General features: G+C 42.9%; 1 long non-coding RNA gene across 5 annotated transcripts in view; it reads left to right on the top strand.

Moving 5' to 3' along the window:
- LOC130149981 (uncharacterized) overlaps positions 1 to 18,390 on the top strand; it is a 130,575-nt gene that overhangs the window by 103,732 nt on the left and 8,453 nt on the right. The window contains exons 9-10 of one of the 5 annotated variants that reach the window (XR_008822079.1): positions 16,829 to 17,023; positions 17,236 to 17,343. The exons of 3 other annotated variants lie outside the window; for them this stretch is intronic. This is a non-coding gene — a long non-coding RNA (uncharacterized LOC130149981). Of the gene's footprint in view, positions 1 to 14,878; positions 15,014 to 16,828; positions 17,024 to 17,235; positions 17,344 to 18,390 lie in introns of all 5 variants that reach the window. One more of the 5 variants, XR_008822078.1, reaches the window with a different exon arrangement.

Below are 18,390 nucleotides of genomic sequence, written 5' to 3'. Positions count from 1 at the left end.
TTTGGGAAAATTACACTGATTGAAGATAGGTTTTTAAACTGAACTGCTAATAGTATGATTTTTCAGATGAGTATTTAATTCCAGTATAAGAATGGTCTTTTCTGGTGTCACTTGAGAAATTGTTGAAAATTACCTGAAAAGGCCAATTTTACTCAGAAATGGAATGGTTTTTATATGGAAGGGTTATGCCAGTATAACTGAAGTGATTTTTAACTCTGTTGTGGCATTTAAACTGTGGGGAAGCAATGTGTGCAGGCAAATCTGCAGAGGGCATTACAGGGAAAATGAAAAAAAAATTACCATTTTCCATTAGTGACAGAAATATTGGAAGTTGTAATGTAGTTGAATCTCTCTTTTTTTTTTTTTTTTTTTTTTTTTTTCTCTCCAGCTTTCCATTTTCCTGTCTTTTTCTCAAAGTTTCTTCACTTTATAACCATTATTTCCTTTTACAGTTTCACTTGTTTTGGTGGGATTTGGGGGTTGCTTCTTAGTTGTTTCTTTTTCTGGGCTTGGTCTTCACTGCCAGAAGCCTCAGGTGCAGGCAGGGTCACCTGAAGTTTTCCCCTGTCTTGCCCACAAAGAGCAGAACAGTATCCCCCCAAAGCAAGCACTTGGTGGTGATGAAGAGGACAAATGGGCATTGTTTTTGCTGACATCCCATGAGAGATGGGCTGGTTGGTGTGAGCTGGTGCATGGCCACGCTGGCCTGAGCCAGTGCCTTTGGAGCTGCCTGCAGTCATGATCCAGTGCCTTTACCCCAGAGTTTCTCTGGCTTCCGAAGCATTACTGCTGGTTTTCCTTTCAGAGCACCCCAAAGGATGTGAGGGTTGTGGTACAAGCCTCCAAATACAGATTTTCTTAGTAGAGTGGGGCAAGGGTGTGCATTGCATGCCCGCTGGAGCTTCTGGAAGCTGACACAGGCAGGGCCAGCACCGTGCAGTCCTCATCCCCGCTCCATCCACACTGTGTTGGAAAAAAGCATTTGACTCATTCAGAAGGGATCCCACGAGTGGTTTAGCATTGGTGTAGTGTGGAGAGCTTGACCTCATGTAGCCTCGCAGACGTTGGGGGCTTGGGGCGGTAAGCAGTCTTCCTTCAAGCCACCAGGAATTGTGATGCAGGGTAGGGATGCTGATGGAGAGATGCAAGAATGGGCGTATCATAGGAGGTAAAATTACTCTTAGTGAGTGGATTGAAGGTGTTTGAGGATCAGGTTGTGTAACTGAATGGGGAGATGAATGAAAAACATGTAAATGGGTGGGTTACTGAGTGAGTAAGAGAAAATGTGAGTGGGCGGGTAATTAGACTGGCAAGTGAGAGAGGAGGTAGGAGTGGGTGAGTAGATGGGTAGGTATGTAGCAAAAAAGTCGGAACAGTGTTAAGGGACGACTGTGATGATACCTGAAAGACTGGTAACAGCCACCCTCCTTGAGACGCGCAGAGAGGACCGACTGCCAGCGCTGTTACCGTGGGGCGTGCAGGTGAGCAGGCAGACTCCTGAGACCTCCGTTGCTTCCCGTTGATCTGCGTCCAGCTCGTTTGGATGGCACAACATTTACTCTGCCTGAACCTCACTACGTCTGTGTGTGCAGTAGCCATAATCTTCACTCTGGTTGCATTTTACTGGTGTTCCTGCAGAAATATGTAAGACCTTAATTATTATTTGGGGGGGGTTGGGCTCTAACAAAGTCGCAGAGAAAGCGGGTGAAGCACAACAGAGACTTTCAAGTCTGACCTGGAGCACTGCAATTTGCAGCGGGTATTCCCAAGAGCTGAAATGACCCAAGAGCTGCACATGGGAAGGAGCTACCTGACAAGTAAAAGGTACAAAGATGAGGGATACGCTGGAATTACAAATGCGCAACACATCAGCATAAAGGCATCTCCCAAATGTGAACATCCTTTCATTTTAATGAATTGAGATAGGAAGGTAAAGTAACTTTAAATCATTATCAAACCTTGACTGACGGGGCTTTTATTAGAATCTTACTGTAAGTGCTGTAAGGCTGGATATAGTTCACCATGACTAATACATAACTGTTTTTAATTTCCTATGGCAGAGTTACAACCCTACCTATGACCTCTCTGTATTCAGGTACAGTGAGGCTATTGTTAAGGTAATGGCTCTACTGGACGGTTCAGTTATATTAAGTTGTGCACGGTGCACTTTCAATATTTATTGTAATAGAGCAAGTCCTTTTGAAGCCCAAATAGAGGTGAATGACTACTGCAGGAAGTCACGGGCTTCATCTTAGCTGCCAAAAAGGTGTGTATTTGCTGAGGAATAACTTAAGAAGTGGTGTTGTACTGAAAAATGTTACTAGAGATCAGTCCCTGCAGGTTTTCATCCAGTAACTAGGTAAGAGTGAGAGTTTTCCCTTGCTGGACCTACTTCGTGATGAAAACTGTGTTGCTTTGTCTGCACATGGATTTGACAGCAGGATGAAGACCTGTTACACGGAGCAGCCCGCTGTGAGGATGTCCTGGTTTTAGCTAGGATAGAGTTAATTTTCTTTTTTAACCCCATGCTTGCCATGGGGTTGTACATGGGTTGGGTTTGGGGCAGGTTGTGTTGCTCAGGGTGGCTGCATCCACATTGTGCTGTGGAAGCCGTTCTGGGAAAGAGATGCCAGCCCGCTGTTATGCCATGTTTAGTAACTCCTACCAGCTCTGTGGTGTTCGCTGTGCTTTTTACTGCCAGGCTGAAGTCTGTAATGCTGGCTTACACAGGTGTCTGGAAAATCTGTCAGGGTATTTGGTAACTTACAAAAGTATCCTGAAGCGGTGAGTGAAATCTCTCCCATCTTGAACATGGTCACCTGTCACAAACTAGATGTCCTATAAAGCTTGGGACTGTAGCTGAGCCAGCTCCTACAGGAGTCGGTGTTTACTCATTTATTTATTTTTTTTATCTGAGTCCAATCCAGAAATCATTTGCTGTACTTAAGCAGATGTTTCTTACCGTTAAAACAGAGCAAATCTCTTGCTGATGTTCAAATGCTGGAGTAACTGTGAAGTAAGATACAGAAGAGCGTGTGGGTATGTGTGTGGGTATGTTTAATACAAGCCTGTTGGGTTGTAGATCTGTCAAAGCCCCAAATTTGCATTCCTTACATAAGCAGAAATCCTGGTAGTGTTTACACGTGCTTTGTCTGTGCTTTAGGAACTGCAGGAATTGAATTGCTGTGTCAAAAACACTGCTCTTAGTTGCCATCTGTGGGATTGCACAGACACTGTTAAAATATTTACAATTCCAATCCTAACTAGAAGTTTGTTTGCTGTTACGCTTGATATTGAAACTTATCACAACAATCATAAGAGCAGCATGTGACCGCGATGGAAGTGTGGACAGTTGTAAGATTCTGAGAATACACTGGAATGAAAACCTTGGAAGTTTCCCTTCTGTTTAATTAATTGTTTGGGGTTTTTCAGTGACAAGGTTACAAAGCATGTGTAATGAGCATGCTTCATCTTTTGCCATTTTTTTCCACATGGGTGTGTGCTTCCTTTTCATTATGTTGTTTTTCTTTCCTTTTTTTTTTTTTTTTTTAAACACAGCCACTCCTTTCATTTTAAGATTAAGAAATTAGCAGCTTGCGGAGCAGGAAAAAAAAAAAAAGTTTCATCAACATTGCAGTTCTGATCCTTCTAAGCCTTTATTACCTGTAGGGGCAGGTGCAGGAAGCTACTACAGGAGAGAAGGTTTACTAACTTTTTCAAGGCTTGGGCTTGCGCAGAGGAGCGGTATATTTTAGATGCTACGGAGAAAGTTCAGAGCAACACGGTCAAAAGGTGCGTTGCTTAGAAATATATCCCTTTTGCTTGGCTTGTTTCACTTCAGTTCTGTACCATAAGAGTTCTGAGCCCTCCAGCTGGTGTTTTAAACACAAAATTGAAATAGGCTGTCTGAAGTCTATACCTATTATCTTACTTGTTTCCTGCTGTTGTAAAATAGATTTTCTTTCTTGAGATAGTATCTTCCAAGACTTTCACTACCTGGAGTTTTTTTCTCTTTGTTTCTTTGCTCAAGAGAAAGTGAAGGGAACCACTTGCTTGATCTGGGTAGAAAAGAAAGCAATGAATGCCCTTAGCTGTACTGACTGGGTAACGCTGAGATAGCGTCTGTAGGGTAACAACCAGGCAGCTTAAAGAAGAAGTAAGATATTTCTTTCTTTATTTGTTTGTTTAATTTAGCATGCTGAAACAGTTTAAAACACTGAAATGGGGGTAGGGCAAGGAAGGTGGTAAAAAAAATACATCACCCATCCCTTGTGATTCTGTGGTTTTGTCTGAATCTTCCCTCCACATCAGCTGTGTGTTTCAGTTGTGATCAGTGCCCTAAGATTGTAGCTGCATGCAAGATGTCTCATTTGCCTAATATTAAAAATATGTGTGTGTAATGACATTTTTGTAATGCTTCCCATCTGGAAGATATGTCACACACCTTTTGCAGTAAGATTCACGGCACCCTCTTAAGATATTCCTGTGTTTTATGGATGGAGTCTCCTATGCATGGGAGCTACTGTATAGTTCTGGCCTGAAAAATAGTTCAAAACAACATATTATTTATTGCCAGGAAAAAGTTTTTGCTATTAGTCCGTCTTGCTCAGTCTAGTAGAACCAATCGATTTTTGAGAGAGTAATTCATCTGCTTAAAAACGTAACGGTTCATTTAGTAGAAGAAATGCTAACCACCTAACACATAGTAAGGGATCTGAAGGCCACCTTCATCCAGTCATTCGGGAGTTGCCTTGGAAGCGTTAAGGTTTTAGTCTGAAATTGTATGTGCAGACCAAATCATAGCCATATCATAGGGTGGGAATTCACGTCAAACATGGTCTCAAAATGGTATGTCCATTAGAAGTTATGTACAAGTAATTGGCAGACTGCCACTTGTATTAGCAAGGCTACATTCTTTCTTGAATGAAGGTAATAAAATTGTGTCAAAGAAGGGGATAACTGTCATGTGAAATAAGCAGAGGTTAACCTTTTCATCCTCAAAATTCGTAACAGAGGTATTGCTGCATAGGCAGTATTAAAAAAAAAAAAAAAAGGGAGGAAAAGAGCAGCTTTCTCTGTTAGCATGACTGTGGAAAAGGGACAGTGAATTTCTGGTTTTTACAGTATGTAGGAAAGCGAGCTTCTGAGCTGTTGATGTACTTCAGATAAATTTGTTTAAACCGCTTATATTTGTGGATACATACTGATAAATAAATTTCCAGTTTAAGTGTAGAACCATCCTTTAAAAAAACAGATTTTCAAAGTGCCAGGCAGCAGACAGCACCGAATTCCAGCTGGTTGGTGACACCTTCTGGATGCTGAGCACTTGGAAAATTTCACCTGTCATTTGGGTAATTGATGAAAAGTTGAGTTTTTCCCAGAGCCTGGCATGATCCACAGTCAGTGGCGTAGCAGTAGGAGAAAAAGGTCCAAATCTGCTGTCTCCCAGGCTTGTTCTCTGAGCTGTTATAAAAATGTTTTATACTCAGATTGCTTTTAAAACACGATGATGCAAATTTGAACACTCTGCAAATTTGACCTGTATTTATATCTGCATGTTTGGAAGAAACCCATAAAATTATTTCCATATTGTTTTCAATATATTTCCAGTTTATTATTCTGAGAAAATTTGATGCATCTGCAGTGTGCATGATCTGGCTTTCTGAAATGCAGATGCACAGCCTTGCATATCTAGTCGAATCAGTGTAGCAACTGCTTTTACAAACTACGTGACAATGTACAGCCTCCTATCTGAGAACCAGATCAGACTAAAATTGGGACTCAGTCCAAAAAATAAAATACTGCAATCAGTCTACTTACTGTGTCAGCATTCAGATTTGTTGCTGTTATATACACTGCAGGGAAAGGAAGTGGAAAATACACGCTAGCATCCAGAAACAGATTCCTGAGTCATGGAGGATGGCTGAGATGGGTGTTAATAGGAGCTGCTTAAAGGTTCCCGGTTTTGCACATACCGTATGGGCTAACAGATGTTAAAAACTATGTTCTAAGCCTCTGTGACACTAAGGAAGTCACTGCGTGACACTACAGATGCCATGTGACTTCCCTGTTTACACTCAGCCCAGCTGTAAACATCTATGAAATAGCAGCGATGGAATGATCTGCTTTTGTGTCACAACATCCTTGGGCTGTGGTTCTCAGCCTTTAGAGCTGCCCGTTGGCACCGGTGGGGGTTTGCGGAGTTCAGCGCCCTGGAAAGCTGTACTCTGAAAGCCGGTGTGTTCGGACTGGGTTGACCTCTTGCTTCAGACCGTATGTTTCCTTCCCTTCGCCTGTCCCGCTGCTATTCTCGGCTGCTGGCTGGCACCTCTCATCTGTTGGGGACATGGTGGGCCAGTGGGCATCCTGCTGCTGCACCTACCCTGCTTCATGACTCACCCCTCCAGTCCTGCATGCATGCCACTTAACCCTCTCATTTCCAGGTCCCTAGACTTAACCCTTCTGTCCTAAAATTTGCTCAGTCTGTGCTACTGGGAGAGAAGGACCCGTGCTCCTGTGTGATGCTTCTCGGATCACTGTAGGCAGCACTCAAGTGCATAGCGTGCACTGCGCAGCAGCAGGGTCACTTTGGGGTTATAACAGTAAATCTTCTAAAAGTAATCACACTTTAGAAGTGATTTAAGTGCTCAGGTTTCTGGGTGAAAGCCAATTGTCAAGGTTTAATCTGCACCCTAAAGCTCTGCTGGTAAATCTGATCTGGCAGTTCTGCCTATGTATGGGTAGAGAACCACTATTAAAATATCTTTCCTGTTACAGAACAGTGGGACCTTTAATCTCCACAACAAAAATAAAAACTTTCTAAAGGTTTTATAAAATTATTATTACACTGTAATGTGCAGCAGAATACATGGGTGGGATTTGGCTCTGATACAAAGACCAGACAGCATAACCTATGTGCACGTACGTGTCTGCAGGGGCACGAGGCTAGGATTCAGTTGCCTGCATGTTGGTGCCTTGGAGACGCCTTCGGTTACGTGGGCCATACCCATAGGGGTGGCAGGTACAACACTAGTTTTATGGGAGTTTTATGTGGGCCAGCAGGATGCTGTACGTCACCTCAAATGACAGGAGGCATAGGTGTTGTGTTTAGGCAACTAAATCTTTGCATATGTGTCCTAAGTTCCTGTTGTAATTGCTGGAGATGCAGTTTGTTGCTGACACCTAGAGATTCTGCTTGCCCAGTGGCAGACATTTATATTTGGTGGGCTGACGTGCTATCCAAATACTACTGGATCTCTAGTGATTAGACCATTGTGGTTTTTTTCTTCTTATGATGCGTAAAATCAAACAAATATGAATAATAAATAGTGTGAAATACAAGCTAGTTCACATTTTTGCAGTGAACTTCGCAGAATTTGTAATAGTAAATTGGATGCAAAGAAACTTAGTATTTTTTTATGCAGCTGGACCCCCATGCAGAAGAAAATCGTTAGACCCAAAGACAGTAACTTTTCATGAGTGTGATTAGAGCTTATTGCTTACACTTCCTGTAAAGTTTCAGTGTCATGAGCACATTTATTTATCCATTAAGCATTTTTTTTTTTTTTTTGTAAATAAGAATTTTTGTTATGTTTTGCCATGGCTGACTAGTACATAGTGAGTTACTCTTTTAGGGAAGAAGGCGACAATATGTATTTTGTGCCAAAATACTGCAGCACCTAAGAAAATAGGGTTTCTGTTCTTAATTGCCGGTTTCTTTCTGTCTTTTATCCTATCTTGGTTTAAAAAAAAAAAATAATAATCAACAAGCTCATTGTGATGCTCTTGATTAGGCTTCAACAGAGATAATGAAAGTATAGTGTCCCTTTGTGAAAGGAGTTTTTAATTATTGTTAGTTGTACTTGCTAGCTTCATTTCTGAAGGGAAACGGAGGTGACCTCATCCTGAAACTTGTCAGTCTCATGCTAGTGTCATTCACTGCCTGGAAAAGAGGTTGTTTTTTTGTTTCTTGTTGCTTTTTTTTTAATGAGGAGCTATCAGCAGGCCTGATGGGCCCTGCAGTTTGGGAAATGCTGTCCAGACTCTGTTTCAGAGGCGTGCTTGTTTCTGAAATGTTAACGCTACAGAGCTGAGTTGTATCTTAGGAGCAGGGGACTGGCAAGAGTCTCAGACCTGTCATCTGTCCGTTCCAGTAAGGTCTCTAACAGCAGCCAGTACTAACGACTTTGGAGACTGGTGATGGAGTCCTCATAGGGGACAATTGCTGAAGGTTTGAGGGCTTATTCCTGCTCTTTCATACTAACTAATAATCTTGGAGTAAATCTAAGACTTTATTTCATAACCCTTCGCTTGGCTCTGGCATATTCTTGAGGTCCACACTTCATCTGCGCTCAGATGCAAAGAGAGGATTCCCTCACCCTTCGGCTGCAAACCATGCAGGGCAGCGGTGGTGTCACATGTCCTTGTGCGGGTGCCAATCAATTGGGACTGGTCAGTATTCCCTTGTGACCATAATGTGAATGCCTAAATATTTATAATTCTTTTAGTTCATTTAACCTCTCCGTATGTTAGGAGGAGGATGAATTAGAGTAGGTTTTTTGTCTCTCGTCACTATTCTGTATTTCTTAAGCTGTTGCCTTGTTTCATCTCAAATGAACCTGCTCTAAAATATCCTGAACTTCAAATTCCATTTTAGTTCATCCAGTGCCATCTGCCACAGTGTCTGCTACGTATTTCAGTCCTGACGAAAATCCACATTTCTCCTCCGTACGTCCGCACTCTTTTGTAAGGATGATGAGACAAGCTAAGCTGGCAAGTTGTTCCCACCTTTGTTACCAATTATACAGCAATGTAAAGAGGCAAATTCTAACAACTTGTGTCCTTAGAGGCATTTGGATACCTAACTTGCAGTGAAATTGTTAGCAGTAAGGCTCTTGAACATCCTTGAGGCTCTGGGATGGGGTCTGTGCTCAGCTTTTGCTCAAGCAGCCTCTGGCTGACTTCTAATCATGCTACTTTTTTGTCGGTCTCAGATGTGTATTTAAAGCTGCTGATTCTTCCTCAGCATCAAAACCATTGATTGGGAGACAGCCAGCCAGCAGGGTGCCAGCCCTCCCCTCCACAAGGGAATAAGCATTCAGCTGTTTTGTTTTCTAGCCCTGGCCTGGAGAAACCGGGAAGGTCAGTGAGCTTGGTACGTTTTATGGGTGTCCTCACCACTTCGCCAGACGGGTTGGGAACCATGGGCTGGAGCTCCCAGATTGTCTCATTCTGTTGCTTTCTGCTGCTCATTAAAAGACAGAATTAAAATCTCAGTGGTGTGAGAGGTTAGGACTGTCTGAAATGGTTTTCATTCTGTAGCTCCCAGATGTTTAGGCAAAAGGAGTGTAAGTTTTCCTAAAGTAAGCCACATTTTCCAGTAAAAACACTGAACTTTGTCACCTTACAGTGACTTCGTTCAGTCCTTCCTTTGCTGTCTGTAATGTGGGGATTACGCGTGTACCTTAAAAAGATTGTTCTGAAAACTGTGGTAGTTTGTTAGCGTTTCTGCAAGCTTACCAAAATATATGTTAAATACAAGTATTCTGAAACCTGTTCATCTCCCAGGGTTGAATTTGGTGTCTTCTGCTTTGTTGGCTTTTTTTCCTTCTGTTTTTCAAAACGTGGGACTGTTCTCATTTTTTCTGTTTACATTCTTCAAACCTGAGCTACTGCACAAAGATACTGTGCATGCTGGAGGTGGGTACAGAAAGACACTCATAGGGTGTAGTTTCTGAAATGGTGGGTACCGTGTTGGGTAGGAAGGTATGTCTGGATCAGTGCTGAATAAACGCTGCTTCATGCTGGACAGAACTGCAGGAGACTCAGTCTTGTCTCTCATTTTCACAAACTACCGTAGAAATTGTGGCCTTTCAAAGTATTCCTTGAATCGTTGGACTATGTAGTTTGACTGCCAGATTTCAAAATAGGATGAAGAACCTGTTACCTGCCATCGTCAAAGGCACTCCAGAAACACAGCTACCCCCCCTCTGTTCAGGAGAGGTACAGAGTGGTTTCTTACCGCAAGCCTGCCCCACGGCAAACATAAAGCAAAGCTGTATTCCAGGTTCGGGCTGAGTACCGTTTCCCTATGGAGGACCATTTTTCAAGCGCAGGAGGAACAGCAATCATGGCTGCTGTGGCAGGAGATGCAGAAGCCCTGCCGTGGGAGAGCAGGGTTTGTTCTCTCGTCTTTCACATCTCTACGGCTCCCCGCACTGCACCACCCTGCTTGTCAGCTGTGGGCATGGAGAGCGTTTGGCATGAAGACAAGAGACGTACCGAGGGCTGCCAGGCAGCAGCAAACGTAGTGCAGCTCCTTCTCTCGCGCCAGACAAGCTTTTGATGGCGGACTTCAGAGGCATACATTTCACGTGGGCACAACTAGTTCTTGATTTAAAAAAACTAACAAAAAAACAAAAAAAACCCCCAACCAAGCCTTGAAACTACCCTGGGGCAAAAATAAATGAGTGCAAGAATACCAGAAGATTGAGCAACATGCTATGGACATGTTGTTTCCTTTAAGTATTCTGACTATAAATGACGTCACTTAGATAGTTTGGATGTTTGTGAGCACTACAGGGCTTGGAAAGGGAAAGCAAATTGGAAAAACACTGGGAAGCTGAACAATTTGTTTTGTTTTATGACTCTCTGGTAGTTTAATGAGGGAGCTATTACTCATGCACTGTCACTGCACATCTAGAAAATTCCTTTGGGTTTAAAAACTGGCAGGAAAAGGTAGTTTCCTAAAAACCACTGAATTAATGAGATAAAGCCCATTGCTCAGGAGTCCCTAACAGGAAGGGTCGGAGGCAGAGTTGTGCAGGACTCACAGTGTGCTGGAAATCTTCTCCACGGGGTATTTCAAAGAGCAGATAGTGCTGGCAGGGACCCAGAGCAGCAGTGCAGCAGACATGCTCAGCACCTCTCTTTTAGGACGCAGTACGATGGATTTGGGGAGGAAGAAGTTTGGTTTGACTGGGGCATTGTAGCCAATCCTTCCCCTCCATTCCCTTGTATCTGCAAATACCTGGGACTAGGGTACCGGACCCCTCCTGAAGAGACCAGGAAGGTTGTTGTACTCATGGGTGATGGTACAATATATTAGTAATATCAACGCTTGAAGCAAGGGAGCTACACTTGTGGATAAGAAAAATAATTATTTGTTGTGTGGGCTTAATTATACAGCTTGAAATGAATTTTCACAAGTTTAATAATACCTATTCCCGTGTCTTGTCTGACTTGGGACTTGCTGCTTTGTGTCTGGATTATTTTATAGGTCTGTACAGTGCAGCGTGCATGTTCAATTATTTTAGCTGTTTGTCACATCCATACAGGACGTACATTATCCTCATCTGAACTGGAAACCTAATATAACTTTTCTGACCCTGGAAAGCAGAATGAGTGCTGTTTCAGTTCAATGTTTTAGAGAATACAGTGAAGAGAGGACTGCTCCAGTCTGGAAATGAAAGTGCCTATATTCCTCACCAGCCCCCTGACACGATTACTCCCTCATAGGTTAAGTTACTGTAATTTCTTCTGCAAAAACTGCAGATAAAGCAGGGGCTGTTAGGAGGGAATTCCACAAGGAGTCTGTGAAGTGTGATGTAATGATTAGCAATAGAATTAATGAGCCACTGTAACAGTTCTGCTACAGTTCGTCTTAAATTACAGTACCTCAGACGTAATCATAGTCATTCCTTATCTTATTTCAGTGCTGTACTGTAGTCTGAATCAACTTTGTCTTTCCTCTGTGTCACTAGCCTCTCAAGCACTTCCAAAATCTTCTAATTACTCATTTTCTTTCCTCATACACAAACTTTAATCCAGACTGTTACCAAATTTCCATGGAAATACAGGAGTAACACAGGCAACGCGTATTTTAAGCTTCAGATTTATCTGTGTCCCTTGTACATGCGACATACACTCTCTTTTGAAATACCCAGTACTGAGCTGAGACTGAAGTTTTTTACATTTGTTTCTTAAAGCGCATAGATGCCCAGTTTACATCTCTGTGCTGGATTTTTGCCCTTGGGTGTGGAACTCGCTGCCTGGGCCAGAATTAGGAAATGCTTCCCACATCTGCTGTGCGAAAGTGTTGGATCACAGTGGAGAGCTCAGTTTTCAGCAGAACAGGAACGGGACAGAATGAGATGGAGAGAAGCTGGGGGAACGCTTGCTGTTATGAAGATGGCAGGGGTGCGACATGATATAATTCTCATTATTTTGGAATAATATCAGAATAACCAGGATATAATCAGAATAACCAGCATATAAAGGGAGACACTTCAGAGGGACTTTGTTTTGTAATGTGTTAGACCAGGATTTGGGCATCAGTCGTTCTGAGGGCAGGTGCACATGGCAGTGAGTACGGGGAGCTCAGGTGGGCTCCAAAAAAAGCTTGTTCAGGTACCAGGAGTGGCATGACCATTGCAAAGAGGTGTTCAGCCTCGCATGTTGGATCTGTAGTGCTTCGATTTTCCAGGGTAGTGTGAAACCGCAGGTTGAGAAGACACAAAAAGGGGCTCTTCTGCTTTCTGGGTGGCCAGACACCAGTGAAGGTGGTGAGCACCAGTGCTGCTGTGTAGCCATGTTCTGGAAAGAGCTCTGTTGCTGGCATGGATTTAGGTGGGTTTGGGGCCTTTTCAGGGGGCTTGCATGGTGTTTAGGCTGCTCTTTGCCTAAATGGATTGCAGCAGAGTGTAGGTGAGAAGCAGGTTCCCTCACTCCAAGTGGGTCACCTTGGATTGCGAACAGCAGGTAATACCAGGCTGTAATAGGGCATGTGCTGATGCCCAAGCAGCTGCTGAGTAGAGAGGTTTTATCACTCCAGGCACCTCAATTCTGCCACAATTCAGGCAGAACAAAGATGGGCCATGTGGCTGATGCCTGCAGCCTCCCTGTCTCATGGCAAGGGGCATTTGTTGGGCAGCCGTCTGCAGGGGCAGCAGCATCTTACTGCTGAGTGCTGCGTCAGCCGTTCAGTAGAAAAGCTGGGCTTCCCTGGAACTCCAGACATGTGTGTGTTGCACTGATGCAAGAAAAAAAATTTTGGCTTGTTATTGATAGAAGCCTAACTTAGTTTTCCTGTTAATAAGGGCTTAATAGTAATCTACTAACGTGATCATGGTTCAGCTGATTTCTTTTCTTGGCTAGTGAGCATCCTTTGCTGTTTTCTCTCTGTGCTGAAAGAAAGCTGCTAAAAAGAGGCAGGCGTTGCTGAGCGGCAGATCGTACCTAACAGGGTGCTGCGCCCATCTTTGTGCTGATGCATGTGCAGTTCTGCACACTCTGCCTGATGCCACCATCCCACGCCAGTTCAGAGTTCTTGTGGCTTCTGCTTTATCCTCGGACTTCAGTATGCGGATGTATGTACATACATTCAAATAATTATTAGGTTTTACATTTAAAGACTCTTTTTTTTTTTAAACCTTACTTTGTCAAGACCTTTGCAGCTGGTGTTACACAGCACATGCTTTATTATCCCAGTCATCACTTTGACTGTTTTAACCCTTTTAAATCTTTGCAGTTGCTACAGTAGACAGTTGTGAGGGTAATCTTGAGTGGATTTCCTTGGCCGGTATTAAACCCACAAAGAAATCCAAAGTAGTTCCGTGAAAAAGGAATCTCTGGATGAAAGTGTTTATTTGCAAGGGACTGAAAGGGAGAATGTAAAATGAAAATGCAGTCCACCTGCAGAGAAATGGTTGTGGGGGAACCATGGCAGGCTGGCAGCTGCCACGTTCCTGCACCCATCGTCTCGGACCTCTTAATCACAGAACAGTTAATGCAGAATGGTCAGCCCTGCCAAGCAGGGAGCGTGCCTTGCTGGCACATGCTCGCTGCGATATGTTGTGCATTAATCGCAGTAAGGTTTGCATCCGTCTTGGTTACGATTTTGTTTTCTGCTTTCAAGTTCCCCTTTTCTCATTGTGTCTAATAAATGAAATTGAACTCACAAAATGCTCCAAAGCGACATTAGGATGTGCCTGTTAACAGAGTAGAATAAATTAATTACACGCCATGAACTAACTGAACTCATTTACTAATTGATGAATTAATTTAATCATGTCTGTTAAAGATAGGAGAACTCGAATGCTGGCAGAATAAAGAGCTAACTCTCCTCTTCACTAAATGATTAGAGTCTCTTTGGGTTTAGTTTTTCTTAGTCTAGTAATGGCCGCATTTTTAGAAGTAGGAAGTTACACCAGTCGTTTGGGGTTCTCTGTGATTCTGTCCAACAGCACTTCCAGGCTGACATCTGCTTCTTGAATTCATTTCAAATTTTGACGTTTCTAGTTGTTTTTTTCTTAGACAAACAGTAGTGCTAGTTCTTCATCCTTTTTTTTTCACTGATCAAACATTGAACACTGTCAGTCGTGTTGTCCAGCTAGAGATTCCATGCTGACTGGACGTCTATAATTGGGGAGTGTGTGTGTGATCTTTCTTAATCATATTCTTAGTGTACACAATAATATTCTTTCTGTGCACATTCCGCATCTTCTGTCTTCCAGGTTTCATCTGCAGGCATTTATTCCACTACAGTCTTTGTGCAGTCAAGGTCCAGATCTGCACTTCTGTGCATCATTTTATTTCTCTTCTGAGATGTTTGCCCGACCTGTGCACGTGGGAATTGATAGCAATCGGCTGCACCTCAGTACAGTTTGAACAGCCAAGGAGCTTTCTCCCATGCCAACTGGCTGTAAACACCACAAAACCAGCTTTTTATTTAAGCCTCTGTTTTAAAGCTATACCTTCGTATGATGCTTAGGGTAGACAGGCCATCAGGCTGTTAATCTGCCTTTATATCAGGTTTTAGTGTCTCATTATTCCTTATGCTTCATCTTCTTTTATGTTTCTTCTGTCTTGCTTGTCTCAGGCAGTAAACTGGAAACCAAACTGCTTTTACTCTTGTTTCATACGAAGTTCCTGGGTCAGTGTGTCTTGGTCGGTGACAGGGACCCTGCCCTGCTGCAACAGCTTTACTGTGCCCCCCTTGGAAATCACTGCAAAGGTAAATACTTACATAGATTCAAAATCTACACAGTTGCTCAGGTCCCAAAGAAAACCAAGACTAGAAACAGAACTTCATCCTTTTGTGGTTTAATGCTCAAATTATGAGATGCTGACCTCATTCTGTAGCTTCAAAAGATGGAGCCAGTGATGGGGAGGAGACTAGGAAGATGACAAGTAAGTTGCAGCAAAAGGGATATATGTATGTTAGGTTTTTCTGATAGATAGGGACATATGTTTCTAATGCAACTAAAGTTGTTCAGTAGCTGTAGTAGGTTAAAGCAAAAATTATTTGCAAAATAAAATTACTTTAAAAATCCACCTTCTCCCCATCTCTTGCTTGGCTGTGTTTTAATACATGGAGCATTATGTTGTGATCATCTAATTAGTTCTGTAATTTTCATGGCATATGCCAGCATCAGTGTTTATTATTGAAACACGATGTCTGTTTTTATCTTGATGATGTGTTTTGTCCTGTAACAGTAGTCAGATGCATGAACTGAGTAGTAAAAGGGGTTGAGGAGTAAGGATCAGTAAATACTCGAAGCTGTGCACGGCCGGGCGGGTGTAATCAGTTCCAGCGCTGCCAGATGCTTGCCAGTTGATCTGGATGACCCTTGCTCAGCGTGCAGTGAAGATCCCCCTCCTAGCTCTTCCAGTGTCTAGCACAACTTGGAGGGCATTGATCAAGCCTGAAAACCTTGAGGTAAATCTGCCAACCCTCTCTCTTCAAAGCCAGAAGAAACAAACTCCTTTCTTAGGTGGCGTAGCCTGGCCTAACCGAAAAGATGAAGAAACGGAGGGGCTGTGTGACTGCCAGGTGGTTGTGCTGCTTCTGCCAGTTGTGGAGGTGGGCAGTTCTGGAGGGTCTGCACAGCTCTGGGACCCTGACCCTGGCAGTAGCCCAGGGGAGCTGCTTGGTGGCCTCCTCTGCCACGATGGCCAGTGTCAACTGGCTGTGTTCCTGTAACACTTTTTCATTCTGTAGTAATACAGCATGATCCAAAATGGAACCAAACAGGTGAAAACGTACCATAGCTGTGTGACCTTCTTCTGCCTTTATGAGGGGAAGCTAAAGTGGAAATGCAAACATGCATTGAAATAAATCATTTTATAAATGCCAGGTGCTAATCTCATGAGCACGCCTTGCATATGCCAACGGAGGAACAGGTTGGTTGAGGGAAAACCCACTTATAAATATGTGCAAATGGAATGGTAAATAGTTTCGAGTTTCAGTAAATTCATGGAATATGCTCTTTGCATTGGTTATGTTTCCTGCTATGAAGTATGGAGTGTAAATATATCTGGCATATATTGTTTGTCACTGTGCAGCGCCAGTATGTAGGAAATGGGTATCTTGAAAAATATGATTTCTGATTGCTTTTTCAATCTAACAAAGAAGGTTCAAAGGTTTTTTGTTCAGGTCTGAAAATATTCCTGGGTTGGGGTTTGGTGGGAGTTTGAGGGGGGGGGTTGTTGGTTGGGTTTTGGCTGTTGGTGGGTTTTTCTCAGTCTCATACATGATGGGAAGAGTAAAGGATATTTGTCTTGAGCTAAAAGATGCTCTGCAGCCTGTTTGTCAGGTGTGGGAATTCACTTGGGATTAAAAACAATCACATTTGAAGTGGTCTGATCGAATTTCCTATCCCTTTTAATTGCTATCTTTTTTTTTTTCTAAGTGACAATTTTGCTTTCACTTCCTCTTCATTAATCGTGGAGTCTTTCAAAGTACTAAGAATCTGAGTTTGTGTTACACCAGAAAAAAAAATACAGGCTAAGAAATGCTTTCATGTATGTTTATTGTTATTTTTAAAAGATACCTGACAGCAGTCTCTCCAGGTCACATTTCATCCTTCGATAAACTACCACAGTCGTTTATGTAGCAATGTAAATGAATCCACTGCTGAAGATAAATAGAGGGGCAGAGAAGTTGCAGGCGCCTGGTTTTAAGAGCTCACTTTGTAGAGACATAAGTGGCTGCGATACAATGCACGGCACAAGAATATAAACAGTAGGTGTAGTTTTTGAGTGCTTCATGACAGGGGCATTTCTGTTCAGCACTGGGATTAGCACTTCTATTGAAACTTACATAACAGCTACGTTGCCAGGGTGGTTTCTAAAAATGATGCTCATCGCTTTTCAGATTCCAAAAGCTTTTAAGTCAGAAGAAGTATTTTAAGCTAAAGAAATATAATTTTTTTTCCCTCCCCTAATGATCTTCAGTTTTCTCCTGGACCCCAGCGAGATACTTCTGCACATGTGAGACAGCAGTGGGAATGAAAAGATGGTTTTGCAATATAAAGACACAGACAAGCAACAGTGAACTTTGTGGTGGGTGGCTACTTCATTAACGTACCTTTGTTAACATACCTTAGAAAACAACAGGAAATTATGTTGTTACAGTTGTCCTGTGTGATTTCTAAAGTATAGCGTTTGCTGCTGTTATCCAGTAAATCATGAATCCCCTTGGGCAAAAGCCCCCTATATTCCTGCCTATGCTGCCCCAAAGATTGCTGTTTAACAGAAGAGCAGTCAGCTGCTATGGTGATGGGCACAGGGTGGGAACAGGGACAGAAATAGAGATGAGGCTGAAGCCAGACTATTCCTGCTTCCTTATGGTTTCAGTAGCCCTTTCTGAATGTGATGATGACTGATTTCGAGGAGTTAGCAGGTTATTTCGCTGTTTTCCTGCCTCAGATTCTCACAAATAACACAAAATAATACTCGGGCAAAAAGGCCAATGGGATAACTCAAATGGATAATGTTTGTACAGGACTTCATTTAATTCCCTGCGGTGCCAGCTTGTGCCCGTTGTGCTTGAATTTGGATGCACAGAAATCTGCCTCCTCCCATATGATTTTAAGTCAGTTTTTGGTGATGCATAATTCATATGCTGAAGCCTTTGTCACAGAAACATCTTACTGTTTTTCCCCCCAGCTTGATAAGCCTGCTTTTGTATTTTTAGGATTTCTGTTACCTAATAATCCTCCAAATCAGCCAGAAGAGGTTTCAAAAGAGAGCTGGGAGTAAATCTGAGACAACTTGTACGTCAAGGGTATTGCAGTATGCAGTAGGTGATTCTCTGGCACCTGCTATTTGCAGATCCCTCACCCACAAAGAAACACTCCCTGGTGGCACAGGGGCCTGCCACGGCCACGGAGGTGGTGTGTAGGTGGACTGCGCCTCAAGGCACTCTGCTGGGAAGTTTGTAGACCAATTTGGGTATATCTTGCCTGGAATGTCTACACATACACTTCTGCACAAAACAGAGAGAGCAGTTTCTTCCGATGAATTTTGCAGCTCTAATTGAAAATTACTCCATCCATAGAGAACGTGGTGCCCGCGTTCTAGTGCTGGGCTTAGTGGTAAGCCTGGATT

This window comes from Falco biarmicus, chromosome 5 (genome assembly GCF_023638135.1).
Source record: "Falco biarmicus isolate bFalBia1 chromosome 5, bFalBia1.pri, whole genome shotgun sequence".
NCBI lineage: Eukaryota > Metazoa > Chordata > Aves > Falconiformes > Falconidae > Falco > Falco biarmicus.
This window is presented reverse-complemented; position numbering and strand designations above follow the sequence as displayed.